Here is a 20051-nt window from a genome sequence, read left to right on the forward strand (position 1 = left end):
GATACAATTCTTTTCAGATATAATCGCATGTTAAACCTTTGAGGTATTTCTGAACTTAACATTTTGAAATCAATGTTTTGCATAATTCAAAGCGCTTTGAGAGGCCAACTACTGCATCAGATCCTGGCTCTGGGGGTGGGCGTGGGTGCCTAACAACCACCGATGTGATTTCCAGATAGGATATTACATATAACATTTCCCATACATTTAAATCAATCCAATTCTTTTTATACGGAAAAAGTTAAAAAAGGTTTTGCTAGTGTTAATGCAATAGTTAAGGGTGATATTTTAAGCCCTAAGATTAAACGTTGAACCCTGAATTTGCACCAAAAATTTGTTGTGTTCGCAAGTTGCACTTGGACCTACAGACAAACATGATAAAAATCTATGATGTGTGTTTAAAAACAACTGACCCTAAAATATATCTGAATTTGGGACACATCAAAACCATAATATAAAATTAATTTAATAAGAATCAAAAGAAAGTTTTTTTTTGTTTCCATTAAAAAATTCTGTAGATAAGAATTCACAAATGTCGCATTTTATTTTTCAGCCAATAAAAGTTATAATCCTAATTACTCTTGTTTGAAACGATTATTGATTTTGTGTGCCACAAAAAACAAAAAGTTGGTGGAAACTTTTAAGATCACAGCGTTAATTACTTAAAGATGATGCTTTTAGTCATAATTTAAGTTTCTTATCGTTCAATAATATCTCTATATAAATATAAAATTCCCTCCTCCGAAACGGCTCGACCGATGTTTATGATTTTTTTATGCATATTGAGTAAGACTGAGAATCGCCTACTATCTATCTTTCAAACCCCTAAGTGATAAGGGGTGTCCACACCATTAAAAGAAAAAAAAAATTAGTCATTTGTTTATTTTTATTTTTTTATGATACAGCATACAAAAATACACGTCGTCACGACGTCACTAAACTGCGAGATCCTGAAATTTTGAACAGGTTCAGGCTTGAACTTCGTAACCGCTTCACCGGACTTCACGCCGACGATGACTCAATAGACGGAGAGTGGAAACGCATCAAAGTGGCCTACACAGAGACCAGGTCTTCTGTCTTAGGTCATACTAAGCACTCGCGTTAAAAGCGAACTTGGCTACTACCGTCGACACGCTGACACCTTTGATTGGGAAAATCTGGGCCAGCGAGAAGCTTCCGGAGGACTGGCATAGGGGCCTTCTTATTACTGTGCCCAAAAAAGGTGATCTAAGCCAATGCAGCAATTGGAGAGGTATCACCTTGCTCTCGGCCCCTTCCAAGGTTTTCTGCAGAATTATCTTGGACAGGTTGTCTGCAGCCGTTGAGCCTCTCCTTCGCATAGAACAAGCTGGCTTCCGGCCTAACCGCTCGTGTACCGACCAAATTAACACTCTTCGTATCATTCTCGACCAGGCATCAGAATGGCAGAGAGAGATTTATCTTACCTTTGTTGACTTCAAAAAAGCTTTCGATACGTTGAGATGGAGCAGCATATAGTCGCGACTCTCTAACATTGGTGTCCCGCCAAAGATAATTAACCTAGTTAAGGCCAGCTATAGGAACTATTCTTGTAGAGTGATTCACGATGGTCTCGTCTCAGACGATATTCAAGTGCACGCAGGCGTCCGGCAAGGCTGCTTACTCTCGCCACTACTTTTCCTGGTTGTTCTCGACGGGATTATGGATCGCATACATCAGAACCAGCGTCGCGGAATAGAGTGGGGATTAACCAACATCTTAGAAGATTTGGATTACGCCGATGACCTCTGTCTGCTGAGTCACACGCACCGCGACATGCAATCTAAGTTGGACGACCTGGAACGCGAGGCGGGATTTGCGGGACTCAAAATCAACACCCGGAAAACGAAAGAAATGCGTGTTGGAGTTGAGAATCGCACCCCGATGCGGGTGGGTGCAGAGGACATAGAAAGCGTTCAACAATTTGTTTACCTCGGAAGCGTCGTGTCTGAAACTGAAGGTACAGAAGAGGACATCACTTCGCGCATTACCAAGGCCAGAGCAACCTTTGCACAACTTCGGCCTATATGGCAGTCACGGATGTTGACGCGTCGAATCAAGGTTAAAATATTCGGATCCAACGTCAAATCTGTGCTGCTCTATGGGTGTGAAACGTGGAAGGTCACCAAACACATCTCGCACCGACTCCAAGTCTTCGTTAACCGCTGTCTTCGCCGTATTCTGAACATCTACTGGCCTGAAAAGATCTCTAACGAGCAACTTTGGGAGCGCTGTCGAGAAACCCCGATCAGCCAGCAGATCAAGCGACGTAAATGGAATTGGATAGGCCATACACTCCGAAGGGATCTCAATCATATTCCCAAGCAGGCGCTTGATTGGAATCCGCAAGGAAAGCGGAAGCGTGGCCGTCCCAAACAAATCTGGCGCGGAACAGTTGCGGACGAGGCAAAGAGAGCCGGAAAGACTTGGAGCGAGGTGAAACACGAGGCTCAAGACCGAACGCGATGGAGACTCACTGTGGACGCCCTCTGCCCCACCTAAGGGTTATAGGACATTAAGTGATACAAAAATACATACAACCCTAAATTGTCACCCCTCTACAATCAACCCATATTTTTATAGTCTATTTTTATTGAACTAAAAAAATAATATACATGGCAAAACTGCGAAGCGTTTGCCGGGTCAGCTACTTTAAATATAATAATCACGATGGCTTGAAAAACTGCGAGGCGACTTAGTAAATTTTACTACTAACTATTCATAAATATCCCTAAAAGTTAGGTAATAGTGTTACTGACTTACATGGAAAAATGTCCAAAATATAAGGCATTTATAAGTGGTCTTTTCCATAAAAGCGATATTAGGCAAATTTGAGAAAACACACGAATCGCGTATTTTCATAACATCTCTTTAATGTCAATAAGCGAATCGGATAAAAGCTGATTGGAGCTCCTTTCTGATGTCGGAGATCGTTTGATAGCCCGTCCCCTCTACGCGGGGGTGAGACATCTTTACATCTACAAAATATCTAATATCTCCGAAATTGCTTTTTTACCAACATGATTCTCTAAATTAAAAAATATCCCTACTGACAATAATGTATATGACATGCAAAATTATTATTACTTACTGTCGTATAAAAGAGAAGTCCGCTATAGTAGTGGGATCTAGATAGACATATTTATTTATATATTTGCACAGTTACTTCCAGTGGCGCTACGACGCTGCGTCTTCGACTCAGATTTTATTCATTTATTTCATAGTTTTCATTCAACGTACGAACGAGTAATCAAATGCGCAAATAGACAGAAATTCCATTGGCGCACAGCCGGGATCGAACCTACGACATCAGGGATGAGAGCAACGCTTAAGCCACTAGACCAACACTGCTCCTACTGGATATACTATACAAAATTAAATTGAAATGCTAACTAATGCAGCTTTTTTAATTGTCAGTTTTATCAAAAACACTTACTCTATTGTATTAAGCTCAGCGACTAACTCAAAACGCATATAAAACCTTAACTTTCAAATACTAATGATAACTTTTCTTCCTGCACTTATAATATTCAATATATATCTTGAAAGTAATGACAATAGGGCGGATCGGTAACTAAAGCGTCGGTTTTATTTGATGTTCGCGATTGTGGCGCTTTCTACTAACTGATTGATCTATTATTCATCAATCAATGTTTATTTTGCGTTCTTTTGTTGTATATTAATCAAAGACTGGAGATATACTATGCAGGGATATGCTGAGTAATTGAAAAGGGTTCGGAGCCCTTTGTTTCTTAGGTTTGTATAATTTATGTATATATTTGAAGTTATTCTTTATCGGCGGTGGAAAAAAAATTACCGTCACATATTTCGGTTACGCGTCAAATTTTTCCGTTACACGCCATCTTTTTCTTGTCCCTACCACGGTTGTTTCGAAAAGTATTTTCTCCAGCGGAGTAGGGATAGCATGTCGTTTAATAATTAGAGTTATCATTCTATTAAGATTAATGAATATAATAATCTTAGTAGTAACAAGGTAAAATAAAATAATTGTATTATTTGAATTCATGTCTATGATAATAAAAGCCTTTTGTTAAACATTATCTTATTTAACTTTATTTAACCAATTTCTGTAAAGTTGAATATGCATGCATTTTTCGAAAGATAAGATCATAAAGAAGTTTCACTTTTTACGTGTGTACACTAGTACACGCACACATTTTTTTAAAAATTCTAATCGGTATCGGAAAATAAGTTAGAAATTGTGGAGACATCAATCAAAATTATTAGTTAAACGGCCTAGGGAGCCACAGTCGCAACTCATGTGTTCCATCACCAACTTTGTAATTGATGGTTATTGGAGCGAAGCGATAAATAATATCAAAGCTGTTTTATATTTTTTCCACGATAATTACCGTTTATCGATAGGCAACTAAAGGCACGGTTAGTATTAGTTAGTAATTACAAATTTAAATTATTTACAATTAGACTTCTTAATGGTTTTAAATATGCTTATTGGAGGCAGATATTTAAAAAAAATCTGCCACCAATAGGCATATTTAACTGGCAATGTTAAATTTTACTGTCTGGCGCCGACATGTCAGATTTAAGGACTAAAATAATTCATTTACATTAGCCGTACGGGGCATTATTGTCAAAACGCTTCAACTACAGGGACAGGTTGTTATTTTTTATTAAGTGCTCAGGGAATAAAAATATTATTTAAATCAGCACGAGTGATTTACGAAAGAAAACAAAATACAACTAAATGCATATTAATAATAATACTTAAAGGGCTTAAGGGTAATTGATTCAAAGGAAACTTTCGTAGAGAATACCAAGTAATGGCAGAGGGACAAGTAGGATAGTTAGTGATTATTTCTAGCAAAGGGGCTTTTATTGTCCGTCACATAAATCCGGCCGTCGGCGGTCGTTCGTCTAATTGATTTAGTGTGCGCCGATTAGTACTGCTTAGTATTCAGTTTTGTCGCAGCGTTTTGGCACTTGTGAATTAATTACTCTTTAGCTCGTTCGGACGGAATGAATCGATTCAATACCTGGCTACGACTCGGCTAAAAATACAGTACATTATACACAGTAAATTCTAGTCTTAATATTTATAAATTACGCATCACGTTGTTTGTCCGCTATGGAGTCCTCTACTTAAGCGATTTAAAAAAAATTGCACACCTGTGTAGTTTGATCTAACTTAAAATATATATAAGTAAGCTTAAGCTACATATATATACATAATTCTACTGTACGTGTGTATGTCACTGAATTCCTCTTAAACGGCTGGACCGATTTGGATGTTTTTTATGCGTTTGGGTGGAGCCCTGCATGGTTTAGATTCACAAATCAGCCCGGCATCAGGCGCATCGGTTGAAATATTATGCACAACACTGTCAGTCGTGTCCGCTAGTATTATATAGAAATTGATGTTGACAGTTTAAAAACATCACGTTAACTATATTTAATAACGTTTAAAAAAAATATACTATTTGAGCGGCATCATATATGATGACGAAACTACAACTAAGTAAGATTTTGTTGTTAGGTAAAACTGTGATCTAATGATTGAGTCAATCTTTGATTGCTAAGGATAACGTGATAAGCTTCTTAAAAACATGTTCGTTATCACGTAATTGTGTAAAGAACACTTTTGTGAAAAAGCTGTAATGCTCTCAGAGATATACTAATGAGAAGGTAACTTAATTGTCTCGTTAGGTGAGCACGAGTTCAGGTAATTATTCACACGGCAACATCGAAGCAATTCTTTGAAATACAGTTAATACTTGCAAAAAGCCGTTCATTACGAGATGCCGTCCCCGCAGCCCGCGTGCTGCGCTCGAGGCTGTGCTAATATTTCCCTTCATTAATTATGTTTGCACTGGCCTGATTTCCTTTTATCTTTTTTCAGAAGTCTATAATTGCTGACCGTAATGCTCTCGTACCTGTTATAGATTTGAATCACGAATACTTTTAAATTTTAAGACTAGAGAATTAATTATTACTATTAATAAATATTATATAACAAATATACAAATATGATATGTTATGCCTAACACACTACCAACCACCATGGACCAGCATATATCTGACCCGATAAATTTAAATACAATTTGAGATATGTTCATATATGTTACTCTAAATTGTGACAGACTTGTTTATTTATCTTGCGGATAGACTAGAACGTAGGGTCAGTCAAAGCATAACTCCTACGCAAACTGTATACACACTACTATTTACTTCTATGACCCAGAATTGTGGTATACTTTAAGAATCGTAACAAAAATTTACTGCAGAACAATTGTATTGTAGAAAAACATTAAAATTTCATTCGTTCCATCCATCCTTGTGAATGTACGACGCCAAACCACATATTTGAATTTTATCGGTGGGATTGTTTTTTTCATATACTATGAAAATAACCTTAATCTTGACCACAGCAATAAATACACAACCAAAATTTGAATATTGTACTAGAGATGCTGTTGAACAAACAATAAAAATAGGCCACATCGTTTATGTATTTTGTTTCACATTCTCATCCCCTTGTTTACGTTTTAAAGATAAAAAAGATAAGTATTATTTCAGCTGTTACTTGTATAACAGGCGTAAGTTCGAAATACGCAAGATAAAAATAAGATTGTCTTCTTATAGTATAGACAAAGAAGATGCAATATTGGCAAGTCAGTATACTCGTACATTCCTGAGCTGGTCAAAGTGTCTGTCAGTGGCGCAGATCTACAAGCTTTAAGTCCCGTTCTCCCGCTTCTAACGAAGCAAAAGGAAGGTGACTGGCGGCGGACGGCGCTCGCACTCAGTACTGAGCACGTTCCGCAAACAAGTTTAGCAGCTTTTCCATCCGGGAAACGATACTTTTTAATATTTAACGACAAAAAAGGTTTCACTTTTGACTTAACTTTCTGTAGCTCTCTGGAATAGGTCACCGATCAACGAGTACGAGGCACTTTGTTATTAAAAATTCGAGGCAAAATAACGACTTTATAAACATTCCTTAGACATTGCTATTTTTAATAAAGATTTGTTTTTTTTTTCGTAAATAAAGAATGTAAATTAATGAATTAGTATTATGGTTTACACGTTATATACGATTTAAAAGAATAAGTTATTATATATGTCAACCTGTCCTCAAATGGATATAACTATATATTAAGTATAACATATACCTTAAATATACGTTATATTTAAGAATATACATAGTTTATATAGAACTCCACAAATATAGGTTATGGTATAATGACTAAAAGAAAAATAGAACAATTGTAATTAAAAGAACTAACACAGTATTACCGAAGATATCTTCGGCCAAAAAATCAGAGGGCATACTAATCGCTCCACCTTTCATGAAAAAAGCATCGAAACAATGGTGCAGCGAATAGTTGAAGTTTGGGTTTAATTAAGACGAGTACGAAGCTTCCCTCCTTCATTAAAAGTTGAATAGGTTTTAATTAAAATTCAAAGAAATGTGCGTCGATACCGATCGAGATAAAAATCTCCTGTTAATAGCTTCAGAGTTTTTAAAAGCCGCTAGTTAGTGGTTGTTTCTGAGGTAAATTGAATAAAAGTTTAATGCGCCTTGATAACCTTTATATAATATCGGATATTGCTGTAATTTTTGTTTTTCAAATATAACCTGTTAAAGGATAATAAATTTCGTAAAGATTCACCGCAATGTAACGAATACTTTGCGGTAACCGCGTTTAATTGTTATATATCAATTTGTGGCAGTTTGCTGGCCACAGTTAAGCAGTTGAAATGTAAATAAATAAATCCAATATGTTTCAATAAAAGCTTAAGCCAAACATAAATATCTATATATACCGGTGACAGGACCGGAATATAACAAAATCAGCAAGTTTATAAATTTCCTAGGACAAGGTACGCCCACGTTTTCGCCAATTTATTAATTTGCGATGTCTCGTGGTAAATTTATAAACTAACGGATATATATTCTTAAGATTCTAAACGGTTAGGTTATGTTAGTGACTTATTCAACCAATCAGAGCGGAACTGGCGTTTGGTTATCGCTTCCTTATTATTTTAATACAATTTATCACGTTTAGAATCCTACGAAAGTTTTAACGCATTTTGTTATATTTCGGTGACATATCCATCACATGGAGGAGGATATTTTTCAATGTTGAATGGGCGCAGAAATTGAACCCTTCCTATATTGAAACTATATATGTACATATACATAACACTTTCAAAAACCAATTAATAAAAAAATCAACTCAAAATTATAGCCTGTTTATGGTATTTCATTATATCTTAAATCCTTTTAAAGGAACGTAGATTTTCAAAATCTGAAAATTGTTGGAATTTTAAATATCCCTACACAGATCTCGGACTTATCTTACGTGAATTGTTGAAAAATAACTTCTATACTTGTTTTAACTAAATAACTAATCTGTGTCATTACAGCGTAAACATAACTCTGTAATGACACAGAAGACACGCAAAAGTACTTTCGTTAAAATGTGTAATTAAACTAGTTATGTTATTTATATGTCAAATCTACGCTTAACCATTCATATATTCTAGCTTAGAATTGGTATCTCAGGAACTTCAGTGCATTGTTAGATATTTATGTTGTTATTGTGTGGTTTGCGGCCCCGCGTTGCCGGCCATTACACGGGCCATTTGTTCGGTCCGACGACTGACTAACACTCACTGTCTACTACAAAGGGACCAAGATATTATTAATTTACTTAAAGACTTGATTTCAGCTTGAATGGACAGAGATGAGACGACCCAGTGTGGTCTAACTTTGCCAATAGCCAAATTTGTCAATTAATCCTTGAATAATTTGAACATCGTAACGTAGGTATCAAGATTTAACTCTGAATATAAGAAAGCGACCACACAGAACAGTACAATAATAAAATAAAGAAAGGCACTCTACGTCACATATAAAATTTTGCACTTTCAACGCAATTAGATCTGATCAATGCATTGAGAAAAATTTGGAGGAGGCTTTTACCCTAAAAGTAGTAGTAATGTATGGCCCCATACAATACTACACCACTAAAAAGTAACTTAAATTTTTACAACTTATACTAAGTCAACTAATAAATAATCATATAAAGAAATGTGAACTAATTTTTATATAGATAAAGCTCATAGAATAATAATAATATAATTAATATGTGATGCGAATAAAGATTACAAAGTGTTTAATTATTACCATTTTATCGCTTTGTCGTTGTAAACATCCTTCAATCACTGCCGACGAACTTAACGCGTGATAAAGTTCAATCTGTTAATGTAGCCATAAAATATTAAGCTAATTTATCTATGTTCCTTAGCTCTATGGTAGAAGTTTGTATCAGTTTTGATTGCAGTACGTGCTGAAGTTAGAGCTGTATAGTATATAGTATTGTATTCTCATTAAAATTATTAAAATTCAGAAACAAACTAGGGTGTTTTTTAAAGGACTTAGTTTTACAATAAATGCATTTTTAGGTTATTCCGGGAAAGTACTACATTAATAGTTTACGGTAGGTAATTATTAATGATAATGCAATCGTATAGTGAGGATGCCTGGGAAGGGTAATGTATTAGTGCGGTGTGTGTGGTCTCCGGTCTATTTAGCAAGCAATTTGCTTTCAGTAGACGTTTGTGTTAGGTTACGGTTGTGGTATTAACATATATACATACTATAGTGTGAAAACTGGAAATATCCAATAAATGTCATGTGTATCAATACAATTTATTTATACTACTACAAAGTGCAATTATTTGTATTTTTGTTGATATATACTGATTAAAAAAATCTTACTTAAGAAATATCATAAAAAGGTTATGTATGTTTCTACAAGTAACTTTGAATTCACGATAATCGTAATGTTTAATTTGAGTTTGTATGGAGACTATACTTTCTGCACAGAATATTTTATTCACCATGTGCTTATTGCACATCACCTGCGCTGGCTCGTTACACTGAGGATCAAAGGGAGGTGGGGCAGCCCACAAAGCCAACTATATTACCACATTAAGCCCACTATAGAGCGAATTCCCGCTGCCCTTACTGTTTAAACAACAATTATTGCTCATATTATTGTTTCATTTGTAACAATAACAGTAGCATAAAACGTAATCGTGGACAAAAATGTGTGTAAAATAATTGAAAACATCTCGCAAAATTAGCAGGATATTTAATCGGTAAGTGACCTCTCCTGGCCTACCTTATTGTCTTCAAAATGATCTTTAAATAATGAATACTTATTTCATTCTATAAAAATAAGAAATGCTAAAAAAGCATTTTGAATTAGTATAGAAATTTCACATTTGAACGCGGTTTCGGTCATATTCGTTGTTAATATGAACCTTCCACAAGCTGTAACAATATGCTAACTTCGAATATACATATATCTAATAGTCTCGAAAAGACTATGAGGTATATGTATATTCGCTAATTTTTATTTTTATTATATGCATAATAATCGAAGCATATATATCAAAAAATGAAAAATAGCAGGGATCGTCGTAATTTTAAAAACGTCCTGTGGACCAGTTGACATTCAAACCAATCACTGTCATGTCATGACTGTCACATTAACATGATCCGGATCAAAGCTTTACAGCACTTTTTTACTAACCGATACATTTAAAGATATTAAAGACCATACGCTCACATCAATAGTCTTCCTTTTACATGATCCAAGTACTGGGACGATATCATTTCGTCCATACGTCACAATGTTGCGGATTAAAGAAGATTAATAAACTGCCAAAAATCAGGCGTTTATTAACGTAAAAGATTACTAAAAACTATCGAAAGTTCGTTAAGACCTCGGTTCCTATAAAATACCTTTAGTTAAATTTACTATGGTCAGATTTACGACGGCTGTTGTATAAATACAGTTTAATCTACTGCTAATAGGTAAATGGGGTACCAGACGATGTTTTCTATTTGACGCAAAATTTTTGCTAACACAATAATCTAAATAACGTAAACGACTCGCATGAACTGTTACAGTCTGTCCCTCGGGACGTGAGCCAATATCTTGCCCTTCTTACAATATATAAAGGACGAGTAACTTGATACACGCTACACGGAGTGACAATGACAATATTTACAAAGAAATTTTAGCTCATTTATTAACAAGGTTAAATGGTAGTAACAATGACAAAGAGAATAGTGTAGCCTCAAATAAACGCAATCAATATTAAATTCCTACATTTTATTTATTTTACATTGACCATAGGTCGTTTTTGTATTTAGACAAGCTTCTAGCGATTTTCTTTTTCGCCTTACGTGCAAGTGTGAATTGGGCGCATACAAATATATATTTATTGGTGCTTGCACGCACATGCTCACAGTTAGATAGCTCACATAACTATTAGGCTAATACTGCATAAAGTTCATATTCATACACATAAAACATACTATTGCATTTTTATGCCCTATCGTTTCAGTAGGATTGCGAATCCCAAAGGCAACATTTACTTTGTATGTAATAAATTATTGAAGAATACACTAAGACGTTAGAGAAAATAATAATATTTTAGTCTTCTATTATTTGCACCTCCACGATTTATATTATTTATACACCTAAAAAAGTTTTATTAAAAATATTTTAACTTTAACGTAAGGTTTTATGATATAAAAATTGTATATCGTATTTCCCGATAATCTGTATTTCTCAGTAAGCAAAGAGCGACAATAAACATCCGTATTAAAGGCTTACGGGGTATTCACCCGGCCCATGCCATGCAATTGTACTAATACGGCTTCTTCTACACTCCGATAGGAATCCCCACAAATTATACGATTAGGTTGTATCGCCTCGATCGCATTGCGTGACTCCATAGAATTAAACAAACTAAAAAAACTTTATTGCCTTCAATTTATTAACATACAGTTTAACTATCGCTTGATTTTCTGTATTTAAGATTTCTGATCTTTTCACAATGAAAATAATTATTTTAACTACTTTTTATAATTTTTTAGCAGTGTTGGCTTAATAGCTTCAGCGTGCGCGCAAGCAAACCCAGCTCTGCAACTTTCTAAGTGCGCATTTAACATTCGCTCGTACAGAAACCGGATCGAAGCAAAAAGACATCATCACGAAACATACAGAGAACTGAGGTTCAGAAAAGATTTAGCGCCACTGGTTTTTTTTATGATTTTAATATGTATCACACACTCAATAATATTAAAACAGTAACATACATATAATGTAATGATAGACAATTGCCAATCTAATAATACTTTTTAAAATAATGTAACTATGTGTCATACATTTGCGCATCTTTAAATAATTATATTGCACTAAAGCTTTCATTTATCAAACACCTCTCGGTAAAATAAACTAAGGCCATCTAAAGATTTTTGTTGAATTTATCAAGCTAAACGGTATACTAGGAATGGAGTAAGAAGTATTACTAAACATCTCTAAGTATAAAACCTAGTATAAAACAGAATCGGTTCAGAGCATAATGTAAGACTTAACGCAAGCTTGTTCTCTTTATGACTTTCAGTACTTAGCGTTACTGCCTAAAACTTCGTTATAATGAATATGTACTTTATTTATTATTAAAAAAATCATTATTTATTTTTCAGCCTATCTATGAGAGTTTCGAGCATCAATCTAACGCTATCGTCTTCTTGAAAATAGACGCGGTAAATGACGTATATGACGATTCTATGTTCAATTTTGCAAAGAAACTATTGTATCAAGTAATTTGCCAAACATCTGTAGAATGATAAGGGTGCCTAAGGGATTTTGAAAGAGTATGTTTTCGACGTATCAGAGAAAACCACAGTGGCTTCCATCTCACTCCTGTAAAAGGCAGGGAATGCTGCCTTCTGCCCTTATTGGAACCGGAAACAATTTTAGAGACATTTAGGTGGTTTAGACTCATAAAATTGTACTAGCTGTGGGTATATACGCGGTGGAAGCATTACAGTGAGCGGTGCACGGACGCCATTTCAGATTTTATTGAACCATAAAATGCCGCAAAAAAACACACAAGATGAAAGCTTTTAAATGAGTTTCGAGCGAGCTTTACTCTAACGATTTTTTTTCGCAAAAGCCTATATATAACTAATGAATTCTAGCTAAAAAAATATCAATATTAAAAATATTATAAAAGACTGTATTGAACTGTGTTATTTTTAATCCATACGAGCTTAAGAAATTTTCTTCTACCTTCTATTTTCATTATAGTCTACACGTTAACAGAAAGAGACGGATTAGTTCTTTAGTCAAATATATGTAACATACTCATATAGTTTTTATGTATACATACAGCGTTATATAAAGTTACAACTAACAATTTATAAAAGTTTATATGATCTTGTCACGTAATTTATCTGTGTAAATTTAGTGTGACAATTTTTTAAACATTACGTTATAATATTAATATATATCCGATAGTTAACTATTGATAACGCAACATAGGGTGGTGTATAAAATACAGCATACCGATGCAAACATATTGTTACACACTAATTGATTGAGGCTTAGTGAAAAGATTACACGTCGAAACAATGAAACCGAGCGAAACGTGCGGTCTATGTCGATTTAATGTCGACTGAACTGTCGTGTGTGCTATGTCACATCACATATATGTTAAACCCGATAGCGCCGCGCGACATTGTTGATCATAATTTAGTTTAAACATGCGTCAGCTATGCTCTGAACATGGATTAAAATTATACATCAGTGCTAAAACACGTTTCCGGCAAATGATATTATTGTTGTTTGATCATTTATACGAATATAAAGAGGCTATGTTTCTTTATATGGGGTAATCGCTAACTAGATAAATAGAAAACCGCGTTAATTGTGAATATCACAGGTTTTATATTAAATATACATTATGTTAAAATGACAATACTTTCTCGTAGTTTGATTTTCAAAAAAAAAACGGTCAAACGACGTTTCTTACGATCGCTGCCTAAACGATGAGTGATATATGATTGAGTTCCAGAGATTTTTTTTAGAATAATGGCTACAAAGAAGTTGGCTTTTGAATTATATAACAAGTTATCCTTCACATCTATCTGTTCGACAATCTAATGCAGGTGCTAGTATGATTCATGAGGAATGTTTTCTATTTTTAGTATAAAACTCAACGCGTTTAGTTTTCTATCTCTGACACAAAGAACTTATTCCAATTACTTTTAAATTTATTTATTAATTGCATAAGATTCTATATCGGTATGATAACAATTACTGTTGTAAAGCTATAAAGAAAATATTATAATTAGCTGCAAGGAAGTACTTTATAGTAAAGTGGTAAGTGATCACACTCAATATGGTCGTTGGAGAATATCTAAGGTTTAAGTTCCAATTTTGAACTGTTATTTAGGCTTTTCGTTAATCGGACGTGGCATGTCGTCATGTATAGGCCGGCGCTGATCCGCACTTATTCCCCTCACGCGCCGACACAAGGGCTTTGAGAGCCGTAAACTCCGCCTCTCTCAGATTGTATTACTCGACACATTTCCTATTGTTCCTAATATTTCATAAGTTTTCCTGTCATAGAACTCTGAGAAAATGAGATCGTCCTGTCATAAAACTTTTTCGTATATCGTTGGGATTTATTAAATTTGATATGGATATCCTCTTATTACAACGTCTTAGCTTCTAAAATAATATAGACTGAAAGATTGCCTTTAGAAAAATAAGTTGCATGAAATTACCTCTTTTAAATAATATTAGTATAGGTCATATATAAAAATGATATGCTTATGTGTTATGAGAAAGTTCTCAATCGGTAATATTACAAGTAGTATTAAAACAGGCAATCAATGCGGCTTAACTACAAAACCTTGTTGTCGCTTTGGTTCAAACTTTTAAGGCGATATTTCAGAGAGCTCAACATCATTAAAGTTCGCGAAATTACGATATTATAATATGCTACAATGCTCTAATTAATTACACGTTTAATTTATTTAAGATGAATACTGTAGACATACAATTTATAAATTCTCTATTTATATCTTAATGTTCTTAAACATCAAAAAAGTTTAAAAGATAGGTGAATGCCATACCTAAATTCAAAAATATTAGTTCATGAACCCAAAGGCATTTCTCATAAATTGTGCTGTTCTTCTTCTTAGCCAAACCAATCCTATTATAACCTGTCCCGCCACCAACATGAACTAAATTGCGTCTAACAGGTCTGACAGCGGAGACCTGATATTAAATTATATCACCGCTAATACAATTGCTAAAATGCTCGCAAATGCATTGCTGATCTTTTAGTGACTGGCAATCAAACCAGTAAATTATATAAACATTCAAAATTCTGTATCTGCTTCCTTCATATTAAAAACAAGTAGGTGATTGTTATTTTGTGCTCGTTGCACCATCGATTGTTGGGTTCTTAAACGTACATTATAAACATCTTCACAATGTTTAATCCCACAGTATAAGCAAATATTAAGCTCACTCTGTTGGTACACTGGAGGAGCTCGAGCTCGTAGGTACTCGGCTTCGTACTCAACAATCGTTCGCAGCTATATTTAGCAAATAGGTATATAGGTAACTATTGGGGACATTGTTTTAATTACATTTCACTGGCACAGGCCATGGCAAAAAAATGCGGGTTTTCCAAACAAAAATAAGCATTAGAATTTGTCTTTTAGCTCCATTTGTCGCATTTAAGGTCCCGTAAGTGAGCTCAGAGTGAAAAATAATCTTGATACATACAAAAATGCAAAAATGTTGTAACTATTTTCTTATTTTATGCGCCTTTTATAAAATAAAATATACAATTTACGTATTTATTCATGTAAATATCTGCTAAAAAATAATAATGGAGACGGTCTGACAAAATATGGTATCAAATAGTACGTCCCAAAATATGAATAACATTCTTTATGTTATTCAAAACCGAAAATCCAACAGAAATTTTTACAAAATAAAAATCAATAGTTGCTCAAAATTTAATCGAAAGGTCAAGATTCCGCTACTGACCCCTCAAACATTGATGAAACTACAAATTATTGGATACAAAATATATTTCTAAAGGCCTTTAATATTCTGTCACAAACAGGGATGTGGGTTCAAAGAATCTTATGTACCATTACAATTATTATTCCCACATATTCTACTGCACGTAAGCTTAAGTCAGCTTTGTTAATTAATGTCTGCTATATTGCATATGTTATTTCAATTAAAATATAAAGCACATAGAAACTTCTGTTTTGTTTGTACTTTGACGATGCTAATCTTAATTAGCTATCCTTTCAGCCCAACCGTTTATTTGCCTACTAAAACGTAATAGGAGTTAATAACTCGAGAGACAGCCCTTGTCATATATAAATACTTTACGTAATAATAAAACGCCACGAAGTTTGGAATGACGCTTTAAAATTTACAGCATAATAGCAACAAGATGCGAACCACGAACCGAGATATTGCGGGCATAAAGAAACTTTATTACTGGCGCCACGAGCGAAATCTTACTAACAACAGAAATATATAAAATATATTGTATGTGATTATTAGGGGTAACATCGACTCAAATTGAGATGATTGCAAGATACTAAACTTAATGTTGTGCATGAGGCAAGACAGTGAACTGTGCGCTGCGGTGGTTTCGGCCGCTGCTAATAACGAAATCAGTTAAATATGTAAACTTTTTTAAACACTTTTGTTTTTATTGGATTCTAAAAACACCGACTGTGAATGGCAGTAACAAACACACTATTAAATTCCGCTTTATATTATTTTACGAGACTAATAATACTTACAATTATACTCAAAATATATTTCTTACGTCCTAAAGGTGGTATGAAATTTTCAGTAAAGCCCTTTTAAATTCTAGTTGAGACTTGCAGTGTATAAATGCTGTGGTATTTTTAGAACAATGATGAGTTGACTCGTTATTGTCAGTAAAAAGACTACTTACTAGTTACTAAGATGATTTTGTCATTAGTCAGCATTGTGAAATAAATATCCATGTTGACACCGCCGGGGATTTCAGTTACGACTTCAGTATTGAAAGCCGCACGATTTACCACTTGGGCTACGCTGGCCTTAAATATTAAATATCTTCTGATCTGATCTTAGGTTAATTATTCTCAGAATAGGCGAAGCATGATAAAGAGCACACTTAGGTGCTATTACCAAAAGGGCACAATTGAAACATTTCGCTTTGGAGTTTCGAGTTCCAAGTGAAACAAATTAAATTGTTAAAATCGTTCATTGAAACGGAAGCAAAATTTCAACTTTTGCTCACATTTTAACATCACTTCACCAATTAAAAATAGAAACTTAATTGAACGTAGCCTTTGCCTTTATATAAAGTGAAACGTGAAAAGATTTGTACTACTATGTATTACTAAGGTAAATAGAAATAATCAATACGAAACATCCAAATAATCTACTATCATTTCGTGTGTAATTAATACTTTTATATAATATTAATATTAACAATGCATGTATATGCTTATTAGTTAAGCGTGTAATCTTTAATTCCTTCTTTTGAAAAGAAGAACTATACCGATGTGGCCCTTGACTGATTACAATTCATATCATCTTTAAATGTCTTATAATCTCTGATTAATTTCTTGTATTCTAATTGTATTAGCAACTATCTTCCTCCAGATGACAGTAACTAACACGAACAAATATAGGTTTGGGCTTAATTAGTTAGATAAAAGGTAAAAATAATTAACCTGCCTTTATAATTTAAAAAATGTATCACAATATAGTAAATTAAGTACATATGAACAACCGATTACTGTTGCTATCTTTTATGACTAATAGGTTGTTATATAAAACAAAAAAAATAAAAACAACAGTAGCCCCACAACTTTTTTAGGGCTGGGCTTCAGGTTTCTGTATCTATTTCATAATCATTTGTCAATCTAATTGGCAAGTAGGGGATCGGCCTACTGTGCCTTTAAAAACGTCATCGACTTTTTGGGTGCACGCCGGTTTTCTCACAATGTTTTCCTTTACCGTTCGATCGAATGTTTTTATGCGCACATACAAAAAAAGTCCATTGTTACACATCGAACCTACGACTATAGTGATGACAGCCGCACGCTGAAGCCAATACTGCCCTTAAATATATATATTTATTTTTGTCGACACAAGGCTATCATGCGATTGAACCTTAATTATGGGTGAATTACCGAAATCTCAACAAGAGATAACATCGACATTTTGATGTAAGTAGCTCCACGCGCCATTTGTCATCCCGTACGAGTAATTAACGACTACCCCTTATCAAAGAGAATAACGAACCAATCTAAAATCATTAAGTCGTATCATTTAATGCCAATATTTATTTACATCTGACAAATTAAGGCTCATAAAAGATAAATAATCCTATTCCAGGTTGATCTATTTCAGACAATTGTATGACATGATAATGATAGTCATAATTATAATATATAACTACAGTTCAATGTTTGTATATAAGGAACAATTTTGATTATAATCTATATTAGGATTAACAATCATTGTTCTAACCTCACAGTACCTAGTATAAAATGAAATAGTCCTTAACTCTATAAGTTTGATTTTTTTGTATATTTAATTAAATCTTGCTTAGAGTAATTGAATACGTAGTTTGCTCAGTTCTGTTGAAATTCAAAGCCAGTCAACCCAATCAAGCTTAGACAGAATTTGCTTCTGTGATCCATTACTGACGCATATTTTTATTTATCTTAATCGATAATAAATTATGGTAGAATTGTATTATAAATGTTAAAGAAAAACAATTTACCGTCATTAAAATCCTCGAACAGATCCAATGTTCAAAATGTTAATCATATCAAAATATGAAGTCCCCTGGATCCTGTCAGTTGCCCAACTTATCTGCGGGACACAAAGGGCGCTCGCAGGATGAGGGTCGACACAATCACGCCGCTCGCTCTGCCCTCACTTACATACATAATTACACACTTCACTCAGGACTAATGTGATGGTTGATGAGTGACCTCAGTCGGGCCCGTACGGCAGGACATAGCACAATATCACCTGGTCTAGGCCACAACGCGGCGAAAGTTTAAAGACGTCTTCAGTCAAATTTATGATGCGAAATTATTTCGATACTTGGAGGCTTTTCCGTAAAGATACGTGCGGAGAATGCAGCGAACACCACGCGACTGAGTGGCGAGTGCGTAGCTCGTAGCACCTAGGAGCTATAAGCGCGAGAGGCGCGCGCAAAGTTTTCGTTTCAGTTACCGTAAGCTAATATGGTCTAAGGTCGACATGAGTCAACCAAGTGGTCAAATGATGTCCAATTTTATATCAATCACGTCGTCTTCGGAAAATATGTTTTCCATAAAATATTAGGGTAGGAAATCGTATTTACAGAATGTTTCGGTCACAACTTTAAAATATCCTTATAGCCTTATATTTAATGCTTTATATAATAAATATAAACACACAATATACTCGAAAACGAATTTACACAATATTTTTACGTTATCATAAGCAATGAGAGAAAGTTGAAAATAGGTTGAAAAGTAATTCAATTCAAATTCTGAAGGAGTTGTGGCCAGACTTGCACAGTTGTATTCTAGAGTTGGTCAACAGCAGTAACTGACTTGCGGACAATAAATGTTGCCGGAAATTTATGCGAAAACTAGCACCGTCCACGGCGTTGTACAACTTGCACTCGCCAGTCACCACCACCTTGATTTATACACAGCCTAGCACCAGATATCATTGACTTCACATTCCATACGTTCATTTAAATACCATTTATACACTAAAGTGTTTAAACGACGTCTTCACGTTGATTCATAAATATCATTTGTTTTCGAAATCCATGTTTTTAAAAAGTGGACCGTCATTTGGGTCATCATCAAGCAAGCCTCATAACTAAATAAACTATTATATCTCGAATAAAATAAGTAGAAAAGTTATGTTGAAAACAATAATTTACAATTCATTTGTAACAAATAATTGTGTGCTTGCTCCCAACTTTAGCGGCTACAACTGAAGTCTGAGACAACTAAAGCGACGCAGCGATAATGAAATTTTAATAAGAAACAACTTTTCTTATTTCGTTTGTTAAACTTTTACGAAATTTGTATTATTTGGGCGGAGTTACGGAAAGTTTAACCT

At 34.3% G+C, this 20051-nt stretch overlaps 1 protein-coding gene across 2 annotated transcripts in view; it reads right to left on the bottom strand.

The window, feature by feature from the left end:
- LOC123708914 (neuroligin-1-like) overlaps window positions 1-19000 on the bottom strand; it is an 80865-nt gene extending 61865 nt beyond the window's left edge. For both annotated transcript variants that reach the window (XM_045659923.1, XM_045659924.1), the window contains exon 1: window positions 18703-19000. The gene's annotated coding sequence lies outside the window, so the exon portion shown is untranslated. The remainder of the gene's footprint in view (window positions 1-18702) is intronic.
- Window positions 19001-20051: the final 1051 nt, after the last annotated feature.

Source organism: Pieris brassicae, chromosome 4 (genome assembly GCF_905147105.1).
Source record: "Pieris brassicae chromosome 4, ilPieBrab1.1, whole genome shotgun sequence".
In the NCBI taxonomy this organism is placed as follows: domain Eukaryota; kingdom Metazoa; phylum Arthropoda; class Insecta; order Lepidoptera; family Pieridae; genus Pieris; species Pieris brassicae.